At 40.1% G+C, this 21,962-nt stretch overlaps 1 long non-coding RNA gene across 7 annotated transcripts in view; it reads right to left on the bottom strand.

The window, feature by feature from the left end:
• Nucleotides 1–655: 655 nt before the first annotated feature.
• The window catches only part of LOC142097545 (uncharacterized), a 28,356-nt gene continuing 7,049 nt past the window's right edge, over nt 656–21,962 (bottom strand). For 2 of the 7 annotated variants that reach the window (XR_012678201.1, XR_012678203.1), the window contains exons 3-6: nt 17,941–18,065; nt 7,584–7,737; nt 7,256–7,330; nt 5,868–7,161 (exon numbers count right to left, since the gene is read on the bottom strand). This is a non-coding gene — a long non-coding RNA (uncharacterized LOC142097545). Of the gene's footprint in view, nt 2,751–5,867; nt 7,162–7,255; nt 7,331–7,583; nt 7,738–15,500; nt 15,559–17,940; nt 18,066–21,962 lie in introns of those variants that run through there. The other 5 variants (XR_012678206.1, XR_012678202.1, XR_012678204.1 and 2 more) reach the window with 5 other exon arrangements.

Below are 21,962 nucleotides of genomic sequence, written 5' to 3'. Positions count from 1 at the left end.
GTCCACTCAGATGTGGACTGGGACTGCTGGTTACTTTGGTGATCCTCTATGTGGACACAGGAGCGAAATACCTTTGACATTTATTTATTAATAAGCGGCATATTGAATGTTTTACTAGTCTATTCAAAAGTAGACATTTCTGGAAATTGGTGGTCAAGAAAAAGATGTTGTAACCTATAGTAATCAAACGATTCAACTATTTTTTAGTTTATAAAGTTGAATCACACAATGTAATTTAGCACTATTATAGGTCTAATGTGGATCTGTTTTTATAAATGCCACAAGTGTTGGTAGTGGGGGTATATATATATATATATATATATATATATATATATATATATATATATATATTATGTCATAATATGCCATTTCTCCTACTGCCTTCATTGTAAAACCATCACATTACATTCACTTACATTCCCGCTACACTTTTCATACCACCACTTCTAAATTTCCACTTCAACCACTGAATGTCACCTATTGTGGATATAAGTTTTGTAACAAGGTCCAAATAACTCCTTGTATGCTTCTATCCTTATAATATAATTTATGTAGCGTTGCTCTGGATTCTCCAGTAGTTTTCTAAGCTAGATAAACCTCACATTGTACTTTTCTGCTGGAGCTCAAGGTCAGATGACTGAAAACTACACACACAGAACATTGTCCTGCTTTATTCCTGGAAACATATAGACATTTTACATCCTGTCAACTGAAACACTGCAATATTTTCTTTTCCTCCCCTAGCAAGCAAATACAATAACATGTTTCTAGCTTATATCACACGTAAAAATGCTTGAATGTTGCCAGTTGTATAGGAAAATGGGTTGCAGAAGCAATGACTGATCTTCGTATGGGCCACAATGGGAGCCATATATGAAAGAATCAGTTTAAAAATGTTCCAAGAAATATATTGCAAGACATGGGAAAAAATAAGTATGTAACTTTAATTTCAAATAGTCGGATGTATGAATCTTCTTTCTTACATTGGTTTGTTGGACAGCACAATATTTCCACATCCGAAAGTTCACATCACTAACCTTGTTCTGTTCCACTGTCAAATTCTCACATCATAATACGGTCCCTATCACCTGTAACCCTGTCCCCACTTACATGATATTATGAGTGGACTGATCACTAAGACTTCTACGAAAGACCAAAAATGCAAATGCCGTGTGACGTAATACTTTTACGTTTACACAAATATACTCGCTTTTATAGAGAAGCGCCTGGATATGTGGGCCAAAATTGCAGGAGTGGAAAAGTTTGGTGGACTGAGGTAGTTCCTTGCAGGATGACATTATTTAAATGAGATAAAGAGGTGAAGAGAGCACCTTGAAGGCTGATTTCCACTTTCTCTAAGGTGGAGGTGATCATGTCTTGCCCTATGTTTATAAAGGTGTTCAAAACACACCTTAAATAAGCAGTTACATTAGACTATAATACAACAGAAAGAAGCATTGTCTTAACAAGCACGTGATACTATAGCCTTCATTTTTTATATATTTAATTACCCCTTAGTACTTTTCAGGAAAACCACAGGACCCCAGCAGTTAGTGAGTTACCTTTGCCACATTCCCCAGGTTGCAGAAAGTCTTCCCAACACACGTGACTGGATGAGCTGTAGTTATCCTTTCTACAATCAGCACAGTCCCGACAACCTGCCCTTCTTTTTAAAATATTCCAGGCACTGAGACCTGGAGATCGAGCAGGAATGACCTGGGGATAAGTAACCCACTACCTGCAGGGGTGCCAAGGAAGGGACTACTATCAACTTCTAACTTCTGTTTTAGGATTTTGTGCCACAAGAAGGACTAGATCACCTTAATAGTTGTCCTGCTGCAGTAAGCTTTCTGGGTGTCCTTATGATAATAGGAATGTCATGGGCCAATCAGGGTGCTGCCTTATTTGTTATGATTCTCCAACCAATCAGGTACATCATGAGGTATGCTGCAGAGCATATAAACCCCACCAGAAAGATACATACCCAACACTAATTACATTTAATCTGAATAGATGACATTGTCCATACAGCATGAAGATTTACTATGATGACAGGCAGTGTCCGGCTGACTATTAATAACGATATTAGAGTGTTGTCTGCCTGATGGAAGAAAATCATGAGACTTTGCTGCCTTCCAATATCACAAAATAGTCATATATGTCCATATTGTATATTATTGTGTAATTATACAATATATTATAATGATTTTATACTCTTTAGTCTGCCCATAAAACTGGTTTACTACCAAACACTCTATATTCCTAGTCTGACTGTCATGACAGAACCATAACATTATATTTTCCCCACATTTATCTGTTACTAAAGGAAACTTAATAAATTAAAACTGCTTCCTCTGACGTTGAAGAGTAGAAGTCACAGTTTTAAATATAATCTGGAAGTAATAGAAACAGCCAGAGGAATAATGAGATTCAAACTACAACATGGAGAAAAACGTCTTGTACCTCCCAGGGAGCAGATATAATGCAGATCACTGGTAACTGTAGTCTGACATTGATTTTTCTGAAATAGCTCACAGGAAAATAACAGGGTTGACAAAGAACAGGAACGTGACTTTGGAGAAGTGATAGAACAGGAAGTGGTGGGGTAATGTCAGTCCGACAAAGAGAAGGGGAGTTATGTCCAATAGGTTGCGCAAGCATTGCTAAACCAGTATGCCTGTGGCCAATGTATCTTCTGTTACACCCATCGTGACAAAAGGATTTGCTGCAGTGACTGGTCTACAGTGCACCTGCAGACAAAATAGGAGAACTGGTCACATAGATTGCAATTTGAAAATATGAGGCTCCTGATAATTTGTAATCGAATACAGAAAGATGATGGCTTGTATGTCAGTTTAAAGGGAACTACTTAATGCATTGAATACATACAGCTCTACATACATATAGCATTTCCAGGCTCTATTGTGTTCTCAGTTCACCATAAATTAATTGTTGGAATCTGGACTTGGAGATAAAGGGCCTGAGTCAATAAACAAAGTAAGGCAAAAATAAGGAGTAAGAGTTCTCCGGGGCAAACCATGTTAAAATACAAGGGGTGCAAATTAGTTTATTATTTTACACATAAGTTAAATACTGGCTGTTTTTTCATCTACCACACACATACTTGATAGATTTATTTTTACACTGAAATTTAAAGTTGATCTAGGACATGCCCTATCCCAAGTATAAATATGTCCCCACATTTTAAATTTACCTCCCCCTCCAATGCAACATGGTTTTGCCCAGGTGCAAAGTTACTACTTTTTTATGCTTTGCTCTCCTTAATGACTCAGGCCCAAAGTGGCTTACCCAAAATTATAAGGGAGCAACACTGATGGGCTCTTCAGATATATAATTCCACTAAGTTGAGTAGAAATGGTGCTTTATCACATTGGCTTGTAATATATTTTCTTTCAGTAGAAGTTTCATTATTCTTTATAATCAGGAAGTTTTCTGTACCAAGATTGATGTTAGGTTCAAAATTCAACTTAATTTGATGATTGGTTGCTATAGTTGACTTAGCAGTTTGCACCTAACTGATATAGATGTGTCTGGAATAGAAAGGCAACCCCGGTAGAATAGTCACTATTCTATATATTGAACAGAGGGATCGGGCTGGAGTAGGAAAGAGAGTTTTGCAAATTAATATAGATATGTCACATATTGTATTCACCTCTTTTACAATATAGATATCTGGTGAGTGGAGAAAGGTTCGCTTCTATTTTCACTTAATAATAGATGACATGCCAAATATTATTACATTTACACTTTACTCGGTCTATGATAATAGTGAAGGGGTATGGAGAAACTTTTGGTATATATTTTTGCATACTTTAAATGGTCATTAGGGCAGAGAACCGGTTGTTAATTTATTTGAATCCCACCACTATATATATATATATATATATATATATATATATATATATATATATATATATATATATATATATATATATATATATATATAATGCATTTGCGAATATGTGTAACAGAATTCTTTCAGTAAAGTGGTAGCCACACCCCCACATTAGGTTGGCCACACCCACTTGGCAAATGTCACTCCCACTTAGATGTAGGCCGTCGGTGCCCTGTCTCACCCAGGGCACTAAAATGTCTAGTTACGGGACTGGATCTGATGCCTGCTGTGCGTTTTCATCTAGTCTGAGAATTGAGCTGGCATTGAAGTGGAGAGCTCCTGGGTCCACACACTGATAGAGATGGAGCATTATGTCCTGCTGACGAGACAATACACAATGCGGGACTTTCCATGTCTACATGCTATGACTCTGTGTCCACGGCCAGGATGACTATCTGCCCTCTACTGAGTCGGAGTCTATTTCATCTATGTTGCCCAAGGTTCTGAATGGGTAAACACTATTTAGCAATTGAACAACAACAACATATATTTTGGTGTTCTATAACAGCAAACTCACTGCCAAATCCATATTTTCTGCCTCATCTCCATGCACTAGCTTAGGAAGTACAATTCCTCAAAATATATGGATGTGTCAAACACCCGTGTTCCTGTGTGACTAGCTGGTTGTAAGGTCCTTCTTGAAGAGATTTCTAAAGGACCCCCGACTGGTGTTCACAATGTGCTTTAGAAAATGGGAAAATACTAAATAAAATTATAATTATAAATCATAGCACATTTGCACAACACATTATATGCAGGCATGGCATCTAAACATGCTATTTTAATCTGCTTTTCCCTAACATATTGGAAAATATAGATTTTTCTTCTAGGTACCTCGGGTAACTCACATAAAATTTAAGAATACACTTTTCCATAATATTTCCCCTGGTAACTTTTACATAAACTGATCCATCTCAGAAAACTAGCTTGTCTATATCTTCCAAGGATAGGAACCCTGTTTATATTTACCTTAAATCAAGGTCAAGCAGTTATAGGGAAATAAACAGGGATATGTCCTATCTTCTTTCTTTGTTTTTTTACTTTAATTTTTCAACATGTTTTTAATTTTTTAACCAACAAAGACCTTTTGTCTCCCCTATTTGTATTATTATAATACATCCAATACAAACTGTAAATGTATATTCTACAATAGTGATTCCTCACATGGGATAGTGTACTCAGAAATCCTAAGAGAAACCCCTACAGTAAATTCCTAGGAAGGTCACATGATTGTCACTGACAATGTGACATGACTATTTGTAAAAAAGAACCAAAAAAGTAGTATTAATAAAGAAGTATATTATTATCTTGCTATTCCTTCTACTTTCTGTTCCTGCTCCTTTCTGTACATATAATTCCAGTGTGATATGACCATTTACATACACCATGTATTGAATTATAGCTTGTATATATTTCACAATAGGCTTGTTACATGCGAGTCACTGGTTCTCAATTATTGTAGTTTTTATATTTATTTAAATTTTTATACATTTGAATAAGTTTGAATATTAGAGATTATTATTAGTGAGGCTTAAGGCAAAGAATGTAGGAAATCATCTCAGAACTTGGGACAGTTTTCAAGCTTGAGCTAGGTTTAGGCTCCACTTGTATTAGGTATATGATTAAAGCTTTTACAATGAGGATTTGAGCTGATGTTAGAGTGAGACTCTCAGAAACTCAGATATCTAGGTGTCCTTCTGGAGTCTGCCGATCTCCTGGATAGTGAGAGGAGTGGGTGGGAACAAGGGCATCACAGCCCGGCCACCACTGCATGATGTTGCAAAATGTATATTAACGCATCGGTGAGTGGGTCCTGAAGACACAAGTCGTGTCACTCCCAACCCATCCACCACGACTTTGTAGACTTTACACTTGCATATCATGGAGGGTGTGGCAAGTATGGTTTAGGCTAAAGTGAGAATTCAGCTTTTTTATCAAGAAGATCTTAGGATAACACTGGTCAAGGAACTCATGAGTCTCTAAGCCTCCAACTTTCCTGCATTGTTCTGCTCTCTCTCTCTGAGACAAGGGGATTCTTGTCTTCCTAGAAGCCTTTTACACCATATCCTAATGCTAGCTTCCTTGTCCTGGTAGGCCCTGTCCACGTGCCCTTTATCTACACTGGCCCTAGTTCAGTGACAGAAAACATACCTGAGTTCTCAGTGAAAGCAGACACTTCTCTCAGTCATTCTAGGAAGTCCTGAGGTCGTCCATAGCTTAAACCTTGACTTCCCCTCTGATACTCAAACTCAGATGTCCCATGATTTTCTATTTTTTTATCTTGTTTTTCAAACTTTAATCTCTTTTCTTAAACAATGATAAAAGTGTAGAATAGACAAAACATCCAATAAGCTTGTATATAGCTTCACTTAACAGTTGACATCAATAGTTTTCCATTCCAATACCAATATAGAAAAATATGTCATTATGAGAATCACGGGACAAAAAATATGGAAACATTAGACAGGCAAGACTGTTAAACTTCCTATACACATATGCATGTATGCAGAAAAATAAAATAATAATGAAGGACATAACAAAAGAAAATTAAAGCGAAAAAACAATAAAAAAACATTTAGGTTTGCAGTGCTTCTTTCGTAGTTGGTTGAGCGCTAATAGGTGAAGAATAAGGGTACGCTATACATTATTTGATTTGTTGGAACAGGTATCACTCAGTTGACTTTAGAATGTCAAAAGATAATCCCCATTTTTATGGAATTTCACACTCTTTTTACAACGTCTGGGAGGGTGGCCCTTCTACCCAGGATGTCAGCAGAGCAGCTATCAATGTGCTTCAGAGAGGAGGGACCGGAGACGCCCATTGTTTAGCTATAGTCACAATAGTTGTTGAGATAGGATACAGCACAGAGGATGACAGCTTATCCTTCCAGTGTTTACGGTTAGCAAGAATAAGGGCTTCCAGATCCTTGGTCATATGAATTTCTAAGCTGGCATTAATAGAATTAACAAAATGTGTTGAATTCCCTACAATACCAGAAGTTGTGCAAGGTATCCGCTCGCTATATCCTACATTTAGGGCACATCCCTGTCTGCCCCTCGACCGTAAATCGGCACAATTTACATAGATAATATTTCAAAATAAAGACATTGGAACTGTAGTAGAAATTGTTATATCCACTTAACATTTCCATATCGAATTCCTTATCTTGTTGCCTTGTAATTCATAGTTGACTTTTTTTCACACGACTTCTTCTTATGAATCTATTTTGTACGTGTTTGAACTTCTTCAATAAAAAAAATAAAGAAAAAAACAAGTTTCAGTTATGTACAAGTTGCTTGGAAGAGGTTGTGTTAATTGTTAGTCTCGGTCGCATATACCTGTGTATCTGTCTACACCGCCTCTGTCTCCTCTTCATTCTCTGATATTGATATAGTAGTTTCACAGAGTTACTCCTGATTTTAGCAAAGACCAAATTATGAATCATTAAAATGAACCTGTCACCTACACACACACTTTGTGCACTGAACCAATGATAATTCATCCTATCAACTACCCAGGAAGTAGTGACATAACTGAGGCTACATTACTTCAGCAAACAAAATGGACCTTATACCCCAGTCACGTCATTAGTACCTAGGACTGCCGGCTTACATGAGCATTCCATCCCAAATTTTACATTTCGTTCAGTATGTAAAGCTCAAATACCTGGTTTAACTCACTTGGGATGCAGATCTCTCCTAATCCAGTGGGGGTCACCTAAACCTCCAACTTTCCACCGCTGCTCTGTTCTCTCTATACAGGTCGGAGTTGGCCTGTATCATACAGGTAGTGGTGTTATCATTGACCCTCCCTTGTCAACCTTCCATAAGAAAAGAGAAAATAGTGCCTCCTCTACATTGGAGAATGCCAAAATGTTCTAAAAACAAACACAACAACCTCACACTTATTTAGGCCCACTCCAAAAGCAAAAGCACATAATAACATTGGACCGTTTCTCAGATCCATCCTGTCCATCCATAAGTAATACTCTATTGTTCCAAAAATAACAGCAAAAAAAAAAAGCACCCATAGCAAAAATTGGCTATGTCCTGAAAATAGCCATGTTCCTCCTAAACACATAATATATTTATTGAGTTTTAGTGGTAATACATATGTGTGTTGAGGAATAATATTTATAATCTTTTTAGAATGTCAAATAATAGCTCTTTCATACAATGCACCTTTTTGGCATCAGGTACTACGTAAAAACTCCTTTATGTGTGACGTGGTGGACAGGGGAGGGCTGGCAAATTTTAGCCCGGCGGACAAGACTCGACTCAGCGGTCTATTTTAAAGGTAAAAAAATGCAGATGGTCCTGTGATCCAGCCCAAGGTAGCCCACTATGGTACCGACCCAGGGGGCAGATGCCCTCCAGCCCAGACTGCCCCTGGTGGTGTTCAACACTGTGTAAAACAAATGTCTACATTCTGTAAGAATTTAGGCTCCATTCAGTATTTGCAATTGGTACCCTGTTTTGTTGAGTTGCCTAGTGAATTGATAGGCTAAGTCGGTGATAGACAAAGGTGGCCCTAGGGGGCTTTCTGAGCGTACACCTGCAGACTCCAGCTCCTTCTCTGCTTTATTGTCAGATTTGTTTCTTATAGCTTGTTACACTTGATTTTGTTTTGTTTTTTTAAATATTTTATTTTTTTAATGCAAAATATTTTTATTAAGAAATGTGTGATTGAATATCTGCATAAAAAACAATTCTATAGTCACAGGAGAAATAAAAAAATATTGAAGAAAATAGCAAGAAAAAGTAAGGTAAAGGGCATGTAGGGAAGAGCAAGCTCAACCTGGGAAAGGAAAGTGGGAGCAAGACAATAATCATACTAACAAATCGTACACATATCACAGAGTTAAGGCAATAAAATGAACATTAAACAAAATTGTTCAAAATGCCTGCTGATATGTTATTACAGTTATGTGTCTCTTTCTTTGATTAAACGTATTGTTTTAAATTATTACTCATAGTTGCCAACTTTATATAGCTGGCATCTGGGAGATCCTGGGGAGGGGGTGGGGAGGGCGGGGAGGGGCAATCCACATAATTTTGGCCCCAACCCTGCGACTAAATCGTTATTTTTGTTGCGTTATTTTGACACCCAACTGCCAGGATGCAGGAGACTTGCCTGCTCTCTCGGGAGTCCAGGAGCCCTACCCGTAGTTCGGGAGTCTCCCGGACATTCCGGGAGTTTGGGTAAGTATGTTATTACTGAGATTAAGGGTGTACAGACCTTTTCAAGGTTAGAGGGCCGGACCATGTTGTCCCTGAAGTGTATCAGGTTACCCATCACTAGCCTAACTTCTCATGAATATTGTTCCAGCACATAAAATGGCTGCCTCCGCTGTGTGTAGGTGGCAAGTACACTTTATTAGCATCTGTTTAGATAATATCACATGTTGGGTATTTTGTTATATATCTGGATATTTGAGTTGTTTTATTTTCAGCACAACCTTTACAGGACATGATCCCAGCTCCCTACAGTGCTGTGTGTTAATAATGCATACTGCACAGTAGTGAGGGGATGATGCAGATAATCTATATCCTCAGGGGCCTCCTCACAGGGATGTGTGCGTCAGTGTATAACTGTCTCACTTCATTAACGCATACATTATGTACCGGGTTACAGGAACACTGCAATGACACTTTATTATCTTTTAACAAACTACAATGCACTTTTTGGGCACAGTTCCAAAGAGATGTTTTGACTTTTTTTTTTTAAGAACTGGAAACACACTTTGCCTAGAGATCACTTTACAGTAAACACATTTGGGATCATTTATAAGTTAATTTGTATTCTTTGTACCACCTGCGCAATGCACTGAGGCTGCGGGACCAAGATGGCGAGAATCACCACTAGTGGGCGGGATCCAGAAGGGAAGTGGGCGGGATCCAGAAGGATGCATTGCTATACCAGAAATTCAGGGAAGTATGGCATAAGGTCGTTACTGTTGGTGAGATTTGGTACAATATATTTCAACTTCTTCAGGGATAAAAGGAAGAAACTTATACACAATTCTTGTAAACTACACAAGTATACCTACACAAGCATACCCCCCAACATTTGGGAATCCAGCATCAGGACAGGTGGCGCGGCCACGTCATGATGGGAGTGTGGTCACACCACGGTGGGGGTGGGATCACCCAGGGACGTGCCTAGCGCTTGTGAGGTGCTAGACTGCCCTATACTTTCCTCCCCGCTCAACACAATTCAATGCCGTACCCACCAGAGCAGCAGTGCATTAGACATACCTCTCAAATTTGCCACCTGCAGAACAAAACTGCAAAGGATGGTGGGACAGAGCCTTCAAAACCGGGACTGCACATTTGGGAGGACTGGTGTCGTCACTGCAGCCCAAATGTCAGCATTTTGATCTGCACCAGATCATACTTGCCTACTTTCCCAGAATGTCTGTGAGACTCACGAATTTCAGGTAGTTCTCCCGAAATCACGGAAGAGCGGGCCCCCCTCCTGAATCCTGCCCACTTCCCCCGTTAACATAAGCAGTGTTTGAATAAAAAATCAATTCTTTGTCTCCTGCAGAACAAACATCCACAGACTACATTCTCTTCGACACGGAGATAAACATCTTTACCCAGACCACCAATAATAGTGGAAATGCATGGCGGGGCCACGATGGGGCGCATCGCATGTCCATGCCCCCAAACTTGCACCTCTGGACCTCCGCTCCAGTATCTCCCATGGGGGAAAAGAACAAAGGTGGGAAGTATACATCAGGTCCATTAAATACTTATCCTAAAGATATGGGAGCGGCTTCAGCTGCCTTTAACGTACTGAGGAAGTAATACCTTATATTTTAACAGACCAGCAAGGACCATCTTAACAACATTATGGGCCCCCGGGCAAAGCAGTGCACCGGGGCCCTAGATATAGATATAGATATATAGATGTATACAGATATAGATATAGATATAGATATATAGAGATAGATAGATGTACATGCTCAGTGACCCTTGAAGGTTTTTTTTGCAGGATTATTTATTCTCATTAAGAGCCGTGCCTATGGGGCCCCCTTGCCCGTGGGGCCCATGGGCAGCTGCCCATCGTGCCCAATGGAAAAGATGGCCCTGAGACCAGCAATGTAACGGATGTCAGGTTATCATTTGATTGTCTCCTATAGAGCTACAGATGTTACCCAACATGTTCAAAAGGTTAGTTTTAGTAGTGATCTGTGCTTAACACCAGTGCATAGTGCATACAATGCTCCGTAAGTGAGCGCCATGCACATACAGGGCCGGATTAACCCGAGGTCTAACTGGGCTATAGCCCAGGGGCCTCGGGCATCCAGGGGGCCCTTCAAACTCCTCAGCAGCATTATTGATCGGTCGGGGGCGGGGGCGCCCCCGGCCCGATCGATGCTGCTGAGTACTGTCAGTGCAGTCCTCCGTCCCGGCGCGCTGTAGTCTGCTTACTGAGGATATCTCGCGAGAGTTCATGAACTCTCGCGAGATCTCCTCAGTAAGGAGCTTACAGCGCGCCGGGACGGAGGACTGCACTGACAGGTAAGTGCTTGGGGGGGTCCTCGCGGGGGGTGGGGGGCGGCGGACGGCTCACATTGGGGGCCTCGCGGGGAATGGAGGGCCCCTTAGCCCAGGGGCCTCCATTCCCTTAATCCGGCCCTGTGCACATATGACAATCATTATGGTTCCTGGCCCTTACACTTGGCTACCAGGTAGTCACTTACTGCCAGAAAAGTTCAGTGATAGTGGGGTACTATGGCTCACACCCATCGTCAGTTCGGCATGGGACCCCCTGGGATGTAGGGCATCATCACAATTGTATCCTCTGCAACTGAAATAGTTATGCAACTGCTAACATGTTAGAAAGTATTGTGAGCTAAGAAAGATTTGTGGCACCTAACAGAAGCTGCCTACACAAACCATACCTGCCGATAGTACTGATCTTTGGAGGTCAAAAGATTAGGCAACTTATTGAAAGAACTATCAGATAGTAAAGATGCTACTGTAGGTTTGAATGTAGCAGAAGATGAAGGGCTTGTGTGTTGTTCCCAGAGGAGAACATCTCAACAGAAAACAGACCAGCGAGAGAAAAAGAAGGAGAGCTCAGCTCATTGGCAACGCTGGGCAACAGCGGGTAGAGGAGTCTTCCCGCTAACCATGGGAAATATATATATTGTAACAAAGGGAGGCATTTATCTGACAAGATGCAAAGAAAACATACAAGCAAAGTAAGACATTGGCGCAGTTATGCACCTAGATTCAGGTTAAACCAAGTAAAGACTTATGTGTAGTTTAAAGTTGGTTAACTTGCATGATTTCAAAGCTGCTTCCTCTCAGCAAACAGACAGGGTGTGTCTGTTAGTTCAAATAGAGCCAGTGATGGGCGTTTTTTTCTTAAAGAGAAGGTGGGTGTGTCACCTGTCCATCAAGCTAAGGCTGGGGGAGGAGTATCATGTATAAAAGCTTGTTTGTGTCATTTGTTCACTGAGACCATTGCTGGGGAAGCTGGCTGGTCCTGAGAGAGAGCTGGTCTATGTATAGCTAGCGTTTAGGGTCTCCATAATTGCTGTGATAGTATACGGTGTCAAAACATTTACCATCCTGACAATAAAGCTACATAAAAAGGAAGAAGTTGTTCGCGTGTGCTTCTGCAGTAGCGGGCTCTTGCCACAAGATATATATATATATATATATATATATATATATATATATATATATATATATATATATATATATATATACACATACGTATAAAATACAAGAGATAGGGCAGAAAATCAAGTACCTTTGAGATGCCCAAATCTTGAATCGGACACAGATCAAATTTGCGGATTATGCGCTCAAAATCTGCATTAAGTTCTTTGATGAATCAGGCCCCGAGTGTTTTATGGTACTTTGCAATCTCACAAGATAATATTGCATAAACCTGAATACTGGATATGTCAAACCCTACACGTTCTACAAGCACCAGCTCGTCTGGTCCAATCACACAGAAGAGCTACTGTAGCACAAACTGCTGACAAAGTTAATGCTGGATATGAAGAATGGTGTCAGAACACACAGTGCATTGCAGCTTGCTGCGTATGTGGCTGTGTAGCCGCTGACCGGTCAGAGTGCCCATGCTTACCCCTGTCCACTGCCGAAAGCGCCTACAATATGCACGTGAGCACCAGAACTGGACAATGGATCAATGAAAGAAGGTGGCCTGGTCTGATGAATCACGTTTTCTTTTACATCATGTGGACAGCCAGGTGTGGGTGCGTCGTTTTCCAGGGGAAGAAGACGTCACAGGCAGTGTGATTCTCTGGGCAATGTTCTGCTGGGAAACCTTGGGTCCTGGAATTTATGTGGATGTTAATTTGACACGTACCAAATACCTAAACATTGTTGGAGAGCAAGTACACCACTTCATTTCCACAGTATTTCCTGATGGCAGTGGCATCTTTAAGCAAGATAATGTGCCCTGCCACATTGCAAAATGTGTTTAGGAATAGTTTGTGGAACATGACTAAGAGTTCAAGGTGTTGATTAGGCTTTGGGAAGTGCTGTAAAAACAAGTCTAAGACATGGAGGCCCCACCTCTTAGGACTTAAAGTTTCTGCTGCTAACGTCTTGGTGCCAGATACCACAGGACACCTTAAGAGGTCTTGTGGATTCCATGCTTCGACGGGTCAGAGCTGTTTTGGCGGCATGAGGGTTGCCTACACAATATTAGGCAGGTGGTTAATGCTGTGGCTTATTGGTCTAGATATATATATATATATATATATATATATATATATATATATATATATGTAGGTATATCTATATATGTATGTATGTATGTATATCTATCTAAATAGATAGATAAATAGATAGATAGATAGATAGATAGATCTGTTAAAGAGGCAACTTATATTTTAAAAAAATAAATAATAGGAACTATTACAAATAAAATAAAGGAATTTTTGCTTTAACACCTAATTTACTTTCTACCATCCCTGTCCCTTTAACAGTATTTTTGTTTGCAGGACAGGAACAATAACAGCCCCCTGCTAGTCTGCTTATTTTAGTACCTCCTATACAAAGTACATTAGTTTTCCAATCTCCCCAGGGCTCTAGGGTCATTGCATACAGTACCACAGACCCTCTTTGTCCTATTCTCCCTCTCTCTCTCTTTACCAACAAACACATCACAGACCCATGACACTTGTCTCTGCTCCATGCAGACATGAGGAAGATCTGACCGGTTTGTCAGAATGTGTCATTGCTTGTCCTGTCTGAGCACAGCCAGTGAGCTCCAGAGCAGGTATCTACCTTCCTCAAGACATTGTGTTTAGAGGGAAAACAGCTCATCTAGATACAACCAGCCCTGAGTACCGCTAGGGATATGACCTCTAAGCTGCTCCTACTAGGTCGTATAGGTATGGCTGCCAAATGTCATGTTGATTTGTCCCTGGTAATTGTTAACTCTGGAAACGTCCCTATTTTTGAACATTGACCAAGTGTACAATATAATTCCTCTTATTCTCTATACTGAAGTCAGTGTTCATTCTCTGATCTTCTTCTTATGATTATTCTGGTTTTATAAGTTAATATTTAATTAAGCTCCCAAAAATTCGGGAGTCTCCCGGACATTCAAGGGGAGAGTAGGCAACTATGAACATTCGTCTCATTTGGCCGCAAAATGTTGCACGTTTTGCTGGCAGAATTTGGCCTTAAGAGCTCCCAGTTCTGTCCCAACCACATTAGGCAGCTGAATTAATCGATCATCGTTATCCCAGCTCTAGTTATAGACTATAAATTCCACTAAATGGAAATTTAAAAAGTCGGTGTGGAATGGCATCCACAAAATAATGAAGCAAAAGTGGAAATCGGAAATTGAATCACAGGAACTTTACACCTTTATGAAGTGGACTGTTCCGCCGTGAAACTTGATTTGATCACGGTTATTGGAAACAAAACTTTTTTTGATGTTACATCTTAAATTAAATATTTTTGGCTATAACTCTTCAGTTTATTAGTCTCTTAAAAAGCAAATAAATTACCTTACCTATGTTTTATTCATTTTCAAATGAGTGGATTAAAAATAGAAGTACAGATGATGATGATGAAAGAAGATAATAAAAACAAATTAAATTACAAATCGCCATGAGAAAGTTAAAGAGCAGCCCGCTGTCTTTGCAGCTCTGCTACCCTAGACATCTATGTTTCCATAGCTGAGTAGATCATGTTTAGTGGCTAGGTCAAGTTCTGTGGGCTTACTGTCATTTATTGTCTCACTATGCTCTACACGGACAGGATTGCTACTCCAGGAATGACTGCTATTTCACACTTTCTCTGTAGTATTCCCACAGCAATGTCAGTACAATGAAAGGAATCACAGCTTTTAAAATATCTAGTGATCAATTAGTGCTTAAACACAAGTGGCACGCAGAGGCTGTTTAGAGTCTTCATAAGACTTTGTGTACTCAGAATCCACATAGCCTGTGTCATCTTGAACTGTGCTTACAGTACACAGAGACACAACCCTGTGTTTACACAGGCAACACACTCTGGCCCTTAATAACTAGTATGTCACTGTGAGACACTGTAACCCTTTCCCTGACAGACTTACCACAGTTGGCTGTAGAAATGATCACTGATAATCATGACTGTGTAGCGTCGTATGGAGCCTAGGGAGATGTGGGGTTACCAGTTACAAATCAGAAATGATTATGTTTTTAAATGTAAAGTTACAAGTCTAAAACACCAAAGTTTACCCAGGGCCCTTTGCAACTTGAGTAAATTTAATTATGCATAATTACTTATTAGGGTTTATTTAATAACAGTGCCATGAGCAATCATGTACTTTCAACCAAAGTAACCAATCGGATATTTGCTTTTGCCAGTTTTGTGAAGTCAAACTAATACAAGCTGATTGGTTGCTGAACTTTAATGTTCTCACAGCGTCGGGGTCATGGGTTCAGTTCTGGCCAGAGCCCTATCTGTGTGAAGTTTGTATGTTCTCTCTCTGTTTGCATGGGTTTTCTATGGGTGCTCCAGTTTAAATCCAAAAAATTGGGATAGAGATTACCTATCATCTGCATGATAAGGAAGACAAATTCCAGCAAGACAAGGGCACCCTAGCTATGCCTATAATCCTAATCTCACCCCGAGTTTAGCCCCTCACTGAAATCTTGCCTTCCATAGCTTTTCAAGGTATTATCTTTCATTCATGAGGACCAGCCCCCCCCCCCCTTTCCTCCGCCAACACCTCCCACTCCAACATAAAAGCATTAAAAATATTGGTAGTAATGTATGGAATAAATTTGAGGCATCTTACTCCTCGGAATGTTTTTGTTCTACCGTTTCCTGTACTGTGTTTGCATCGCGATTGTTCTCTATGTCCTATATTTTGTTTCCTTTGTTCATATTGGCACTCTGACTGTCCTAAATAACTATAGAGAGAGAGAGTCAGCGTGACATTCATATGCAACTGCAGTTATGGGTCATCATATGTGGACACTGAAAGGGAATTCTGATACAGCAGTGTTCCTTAGAAGCAGTATTTGTTAATTGCATTAATGGGCAAAGCCTTATGTGTATTAATTAATAAAAAATTAGGTAAAACCATCTGGGCTTTTTTAAAACTTAATTTCATTAACGCCCAATCCACTGAAAAATATACAATGTTCCCCTCTTTATCCAATACAACACATTATTTATTTTCAGCATATGTGTCTCTAGCACTAGCATGAATTATTTTCTATTGATCCCAGTGTGAAAAATATTTCCTAGTCGATAAGACCAGTGTAATGGATGGGAGACCACATCCCAAAGCTTGTCTTTTACCTTCCCCAGCCCATATATGTGCGCCGAACACAAAGCTAATCCACTCTTGGAGAAGATTAAAACAATCTTTGTGACGTTTTGGTTGAGATCTTTGTCTAATTTGCTCACACACATTTGTAACCAAACTGGATAAACCCAGTCACTCGCCTCTCATACTACTTTCAGCACCATCCCAATCTACATCTGATTGATCCTCGATGTTGACCAAGACTTCTATTGGGGCCACACGTTTTATACGGACCACATGAGTCATCCAAATTTCTGTATGCCTGGTTAAAGTGTTGATTTTTGTTACTACTTCTCCACATGCATCTTCAATCACAGAGGAGACTGACATTCCTTGGAAGTTCTGTATATGTGTCATATAGGAATAGGGGGACTGAACAGGATTGGATTTCTGGACACACAGGCCGGAGGTGGCAGAATTGCAGAATTGCAGAATTATAGGGCTGCAGGCTGTCCCTTATTATAAACTATTACCGACTGATGCAAATGATTAAATACTCTCTGTATAGCACTGTGTAAAATGTAGATGCTATATAAATAATTGTTAATAATCAATAAAATCAGTTCCCAAAGGCTGAGTTGTGCACAGCATTGTCTGGCTTATTCTTCCTCAGCAATTCTTTACTCCGGTGTCTATTAAAAAGCCCATAACTTACATATTTATACCCTAGTTATCTACTGTCACGAATTTCTAGTTCTCCTGGACTCCTGCATCTAGTCCACTTCTGAATGGGGTGGGGGCAGGGCGTAATGGTGCAATTCACAGCGGATGGCGTCATCCTAACCTCGCTCCTGGCTGTATATCCCACGAATTGCGATATTTAAACAACGGGGACAAGGCCTAATGACGCAATCCGCATGGCCATGCCCTCGCACTCGGCACCAGGGTCTCACTTCTGGGATCTCCAGAATGTATGATTTATACTCTAGAACCGTTCCCACTTGTGCAATTGCTCAAAACTTGCTAAATAAAATGTATTTTATTTCCTCCTTCAGACATGTTGTCATCTATCGCTGAGCGCACAATAATTACTAAGAGCAGTCTTACAGTTCCCATATTTACAGTATAATAATCATATTATCCTGGCTAGATATCATGTGTGAGATTACGGTATCATAGTCTTACTGCCTAGCTCTCATTTCCATCTACCCTAACCCTCAACATAATCATCCTTGGACTTTACAGGATGATGAGATAAAAAGTCACACGTACTTACACTGTACATGAGCTCTTATTGTTAAACCTTAACAGCACCGTCCTTCACAGTTTCCCAACTCGTGACCCCTGTCTGAATACGAACTTCTCTTTTTCCACTAACCGCCACTTACTCATCCTGGTTCCCTATTCATTGTAATGAAACAAGGGAAAAAATGAATAGAATGAAACTTGGCAAGAGCCAGTATTACTGTTCTTAACAGATCTCATCCTCACAAGAAACAAAGAACAATAGTGGCTGCAGTTATCTACCTACATCTATTACAGAGGTAAGCAACTTGTGGCTGTTGTGGAACTACAAGTCCAAGCATGCCTAGCCAGCCACCTGGAAAGCCACAAGTTGCCTACCTCTGGGGGGAGGAGAAAGAGAGAGAGAGAGAGAGAGAAAGAGAGAGAGAGAGAGAGAAAGAGAGAGAGAGAGTCAATGGTTTTGATTTACCTTTCAATACAAATGCCTGTGTTTCTTATTATCCATGCATATAGTATACAGAAATGATTACACTAGAATTCTCAATGAAGGAGACATGAATTAGTAGTTGTAACAACGCCTCTTTTATGATTATAACACAACCAACAGCAAGAAATAAAGGTAATATTAGCTGCCCTCTGCACAGTGCTATCTCAAGCTTGGACCCCTATAGGTAAAACCATAAATATACAAAAATAACATGTTCTGTTTTACATCCAAATATATACCTATATATACACACCTTTATGTGTTGTTGTATACACTGCTTAAAAGTGTAAACAGATGGCAATCACCCAGCTCTGTTTACACATATACAGATCTGATAAACACTATCACATAGGTGCTGTGTGGACAGGTTAGCATTGTCTTTGGACATTTCTAACCTTCAATCAGCATTGTGTAAGATTACAGATACTTAAAGAGCAGTCATTCCGCGTGATCACGAATCACATAGTTTCCAACGTTTTAATATATTTATTTTCCAGGAACACTTTGCTGCTATGCTGGTGCATGCAGGTATGGCTGTAATTTCTCTCTGGACCTTGCTGCACTACAACCCCCCAGCATGTCAGGTTTTTTGAAAGTGATAATACTGTAATGTACGTGTTTGCAATTATACTGCATAGATAGATGGTCAATGTTGAAAAATAGGGACATTTCCACCAAACTTTCCAGAGCAAATCTTTAAACCCTGGAACTGTCGCTGAAAATTAAGGACGGTCGGCAGCTATGGTACATGCCACAGGGTCACAAGTTAAGCTGATCCTTCAATAACATACTGGTTGGTTAATTGGCTTCTGACAAAATTAATTCTAGTATGTGTATAGATTAAGAACTCCACTGGGGCAAGGACTGCTGTAAATGAATAAATATTCACTGTAAAGTGCTGTATAATAAGTAGGTGCTAAATAAATAAAGGTTCAAAATAAAATAATACTTTATATATGATGTAGCTATTATGGTGATTTGGAGCTATTTTTGTATCAATAGACAAATACACCAGTAGAAGCAAGGGAAGTCATTGGTAGTCCTTCTCTACTTACTGTCTCAACTTAACCCAGCTCCTTCTTCTGTCTTAAAGGCACTGCTTGTCAATATTGTAGGAATCCAATTGAAAATTTAAAAGATCAGAGTTCATAGAAGAAGCCCACGGAACCTTCAAGATTTGAAGACTATTTGTGTTGAAGAATGGGGCAAATTCACACCTGAGCAATGCATGCGACTAGTTTCTCCATACAGGAGGCATCTTGAAACTTTTCTCTTGTGCCATTTCACATTATTAGACAAAACTTAAATAATGGACATCTATGGTTTGATTTCTTTACATGTGTGGATTGCAAGGGTTGATGCTGACATTTGATGTAAATTTCATTACAATAGCCACAATAAATATATATTTTCTGAGAAAAATGTTGATGTGTTCTATACCTTTTTCACCCACTGTATATATATATATATATATATATATATATATATATATATATATATATTGTAACCTTCTCACTGGTCTTCCCCTCTCTCACTTTGCTCTCCTCAGGTCTATACTTAACGAGCTGCAAGACTCATATTCTTCTCACGCCGCTCTTCTTTTGCCTCCCTTCTCTGACTTGCTCTACACTGGCTTCCTTTCCACTACAGATTCCTTTTCAAACTCTTCACCCTCAGCTACAAGGCCCTCTCCCACTCCACTTCCCCCTACATCTCGAACCTCCTCTCTATTCAAATCCCATCCCGTTCCCTGCGATCGGCCAATGACCGTCGCCTCTCCTCCACTTTGATCACCTAATCCTACTCCAGAGTCCAAGATTTCTCCCGGACTGCCCCCTTCCACTGAAACGACCTCCCACGCTCCATCCAACTGTCCCCTAATTTGTGCACCATTAAACAGGCACTTAAAACTCACTTCTTCCTCAAAGCATACCAGCCATCCACCTAATCTGCTCTATCATGGAGCACTATTTAAACCACCTGTCTGGCGCCTGTTCTTCAAGATCACTTCCTGCAGCAGTAGAATCTGGCTCCTGCTTCCTCCGTGACCTGCTTCCGTTGTGTCAGCCTGCTGTCATCTCCGTGGTCAGCATTGAACTACCGCTGTTCCAGTATCTCTACTACTACCTCCTGAGTTACTTATATTGTGTCAGCCTCAGTTCTTTCTCCGCTGCCTCTCTGAGCTACCACTGTTCCTGTGACTCCTCAACCGCTGTCCTGAGTTACCACTATTGTGTCAGCCTGCTCTCCTCTCAGTGGCCAACACAGAACTACCGCTGTTCCAGTGACTCCATTGCTTCTCCTGACTTACCTCCTTGTGTCAGTGTCTGTCTCCCATCATCTCCCTGCTCATCCATACCTCTCTGCTGTATACTCTCTCACGGGGCCGTGACCTGCGGGATAGGTGCCGCTAAGACCATACGCCCTTGCGGGGGTTCCTGGTGAATACCACCTACCTGTTAGACTCTGCACCCGTGAGTGAGCCTTGTCATATCCAGCAGAGTCTGGGGATCCACAACTTTGCCAAGACAACCGTGACACATATATATATATACATATACATATACATATATATATATATATACACACACACACATATACACAGCTATACATATACATACATATACATATATAATATTGTTAATAGCACAGAAGCCTGGCAAATTCTATTGTTCATACATACCCCAAAGCTGGTTACGTATTTTGTATTACACATACTGCAGACAGCAACAAAAAAAACCTTGTTTTGCCCAATTTACAGCTAATTACTGACCACATTGTAATATAAAATAACCGACTTAATCTCACTATTTCCAGCTCATCACTCTTTGTACAAGCCTTCAGTGCCCTCTTATCTCAGTACAGCAGAACAGTTTTCAGTAAACACCTTCTTATATTGCTGTTAATGGAATAAGTTAGATAGGCTACACCCTACATTTCATCTATTCAGTTATGATTTTCCTTGTGGCCACAGGCCCTCCTTGATCCATTGTGACAAATACATACATTAAACATGTTCCCATGTCCTGTTTGAGTTAAAAGCAGAACTTTTCATCTGATATTATAACATTATAGGATATTAACCTTCGATTTTTAAAACCTCAAAAATATTTTTTACTCATCAATTGATCATCTGTATAGATGACTGTGCCTTAAACAGAGAAAGGAACATTATAAGGTCACCTTTGTTGTTCTGGACGAAACAGGCACAAAATTGCTGCTTCAGTAGGCCTCAAATAATCAGATAATGATCAACATAACTGGGACAAAACAGATGACGAACAGCACTGCAAGTAAATATGGGTGATTGATGAGTACAACTTGCCAGTGTCTGCGGTAATTGGATGACCACACTAATTGGGCCTCATTAGATCTCATCTATCTGACTTTGCAACAAGTGAGAAGATCCATCTAATTTGGTCACCCACGTTGGTCATAGCGCTATTGTTCGGCACTCAGGCTGATTGGCCAGACCCACTTGTGGATGGGAGGCTGTAAGTATTTTCAGCAACAAATCACAGACATGCCAACGTGAGTCATTTCATCAGACAGGTTCAGACTATTAC

Source organism: Mixophyes fleayi, chromosome 7 (assembly GCF_038048845.1).
Source record: "Mixophyes fleayi isolate aMixFle1 chromosome 7, aMixFle1.hap1, whole genome shotgun sequence".
In the NCBI taxonomy this organism is placed as follows: domain Eukaryota; kingdom Metazoa; phylum Chordata; class Amphibia; order Anura; family Limnodynastidae; genus Mixophyes; species Mixophyes fleayi.
This window is presented reverse-complemented; position numbering and strand designations above follow the sequence as displayed.